General features: G+C 43.0%; 1 long non-coding RNA gene across 1 annotated transcript; it reads right to left on the bottom strand.

The window, feature by feature from the left end:
* Nucleotides 1-663: 663 nt before the first annotated feature.
* LOC122039603 lies at nt 664-2,713 on the bottom strand. The gene is made up of 3 exons (XR_006128263.1): nt 2,661-2,713; nt 2,066-2,126; nt 664-784 (listed from the first exon to the last, which is right to left on the bottom strand). It is a non-coding gene; the product is annotated as an uncharacterized LOC122039603 (long non-coding RNA).
* Nucleotides 2,714-3,125: the final 412 nt, after the last annotated feature.

Raw genomic sequence — 3,125 nt, 5'->3', positions numbered from 1 at the left:
GAGAAGTGGTGTTTGAGATTGAATTGGTTCCTGGTACCGGTCCAATTTCAAAAGCTCCATACGGCATGTCTCCAGCAGAGCTGAAAGAGTTACAAGAACAACTTCAGGAGCTTCTTGACAAGGGTTTCATTCGCCCTAGTCATTCACCCCGGGGAGCTCCAGTGTTGTTCGTTAAGGAGAAAGACATATCTATGTGGATGTGCATGGATTTTAGAACGCTGAACAGAGAAACAGTTAAGGACAAGTACCCTCTTCCCAGAATAGATGATCTATTTGATCAGCTAAAGAGGGCAATAGTGTTCTCTAAAATAGACCTGTGCTCTGGGTACCATTAGCTGAAAGTGAAAGAAAGTGATATACCCAGAACAGTTGTCACGCCCCGGGGAAGTACCTCCCGAAAAATTTCGGCAGCACCTCCCCTGTACCGGTGACAATCTGAAACTTTCATACATGCAAAAATACGTCAGCCACATGCGGCTGGAATATATATGCAGAAAATAACCACAACCACGCAGTTGAATATGTAGCCCACCCGGCTATATCAAAAAAACTCAGCGGAAAACGAATATGAAACCCACATAATCGAAAGTCCACAAAAACACACCACAGGTATAAGTCCACAATACACGTATCAAGTCATAGTATAAAATGACAACATCAAACCCATGAAACGTAGAATGCGAATAGTAAAAAACTAAAAACCGGTAAGAATCCTCGGATGTAACGCGGGAAGTGGGACCGGCTGGCAGCATACTCCAAGTAACTCCAATCAACTACCTACTACCTGAAAACATATCAGTATAGAAGGGGTGGTGAGTACAAAGAACTCAGCGGGTAAGAATAGAATAAAGCATGGCAGGTACGCAACATAAGAATCAAGGGATACAGTCTCCATAACAAGAATAGAATCATGCTATCGAACATAACACATCTAGACATATCTAATACAATGACTGTACATAAACATACCTGACACAGTAGATACACATGCTCGACTAGAATCAATACTACGATACCAAATCAGGGAGCTCACCAGATTAGCAACAGATCAACTAGGGACACCTGTGCAAATATAGATACGACTGCATATACATGTAAAATAGATGACATGTATGCAGTATGACACCCAAATGCAACATACATAGCGCAAACAAATGCAACAGCACGCAATCACATGCACTAATATCTACTAGGCATGTATGCAAAAGTATCTCCCCAGATGCACCGCGCATCATATGCAAAAGTGCATGCATGCTCCATGGTCACCCCCGCCACCTCTCTAGACACCACGACCCCTGTATGGCCGAGAGGCTTGGGTCTGTGACAAACCGTACTAGCCTCCAGTACATGCACCGCTATAGGCGGCCGAAGCGGACGGTCAGCTAAGTAGTTATATAACTACACAGCTAAGGGTCCCTGACCACTCGCAACTCAAGCCCTCTGACTACTGTACCCTCAAGACCCACTACTCCAGAGTGGTCGAGGCTGACAGAGTATAATCACTGAACAGCTGAGCAAGCGCGACAGGACTAGCTCCACTCCCATCTACCACTCTCCAAAAGTGGCTGAATGGCAGCTATAAACAACTGACGACCCTCTCACCACAAGGAAGACATCGGTCGTCAGTATGCAATGAATGATGACATGATATGAATAGTCACAATATAAATACCATCATCCATAGTGTATCCCAACACCCCCAATAACCACTACAAACGTATATACATACTCCAACACACAACATGGTCAACTAGGTATACAACCCCCATACCACATACCCGTCACATATACACTCGACATCAATATGCATGATAAACACGCTAATCGTACCAGTCAGACGACCCTATGATACCAACTCTATCAATACACATGCACAGAGTTCTGATACCAAGGGTGAGACTGTATCGAAGTAAAGGTGATCATATCAAAGCTCAAATAGAAGGAGTCAAGTAGGAATAAAACAAATATATAGATTTAAGGTAATGCAACCTAAGCATTCGAAAAAAAAAACAACCATGCTTTATAGTTCAAAGAACTAAATAGGAGAAAAGGAAGAAATACCCACCTCCAGATATCTCGTGTCAACAGAACCACCCCACGTCACGCTGCTCGTATAGATCAAGGTCCTGTGTCACATATACAATTCATGTAATATACATACACCTGTACTACACATACATAAAACACTTATAAATAAATAACCGATTCTAGACTAATAGCTAATCATGATTATTACTCCTTTCCATTATTCTCCAATAAGAAACTAACCTCCACGTCATGATCTTGACCTCAGACTTAGGTTAATCTAGATTTACCACCTTTAATTTCCCAACATAGTAACACTTACCACTGTTAACCAATTCCGACCAACAACCCACAGCCTTCACAGAAAATTACAGTACATAGCACTCAAAGCATTCCACAACCGAACAACACATTTCACCACTCCTCTTGATCCCATCATTGATCTAGGTCAAGGAAATACACTGGACTCACTGCAACTCAGGTTAAATCAAAAGAATAGAGCAAGAATTAACATTGTATCGATTTCCTACGACAAGTAAACTACACATAAAAATCTTCACTGTGCGGATCAAGAACAGATCAGTGAGAATTCACTAACAATTCTGTAAACAACAATAACCAATCGATGCCCTTACCTCTACTGCTTCAATCGTCGGAGACGATCACAACTCCGGTGGAGGAACCACCCAATAAATCTGTGATGGCTGAAATCACCACAGCACCTCTCCAATATCCCGATTAGGGCTCGGTCTTGTTCTTGCTAACTCACAGAGAAGAGATCAGAACCCTAATTCTCAACCAAAACCTACCGAATCAAAATCAGAAGGGAGATCAGATTCGAATTCACCACAAAACCCAAAACGCTTACCTCCAAGAATCATAGTTAGGACACGATCTGCCCTTGGCGACGAACAGAACAGGGAAATCAGAAGGAAGCAATGGACGTTACCTCACACAACTAGTCGACTCTTGCCAGATCCGACGCCAATGCCCTCGATTCCTTCCGACAGCAGCCCAAGATCAATGGATCGGAGCCTCGTCGCTGTTGTTTGCCGAGTCCAGAGAAGAGAGAGAGATCGGGAAGAAGGGTTGAGATAATG

Source organism: Zingiber officinale, chromosome 2A (genome assembly GCF_018446385.1).
Source record: "Zingiber officinale cultivar Zhangliang chromosome 2A, Zo_v1.1, whole genome shotgun sequence".
NCBI lineage: Eukaryota > Viridiplantae > Streptophyta > Magnoliopsida > Zingiberales > Zingiberaceae > Zingiber > Zingiber officinale.
This window is presented reverse-complemented; position numbering and strand designations above follow the sequence as displayed.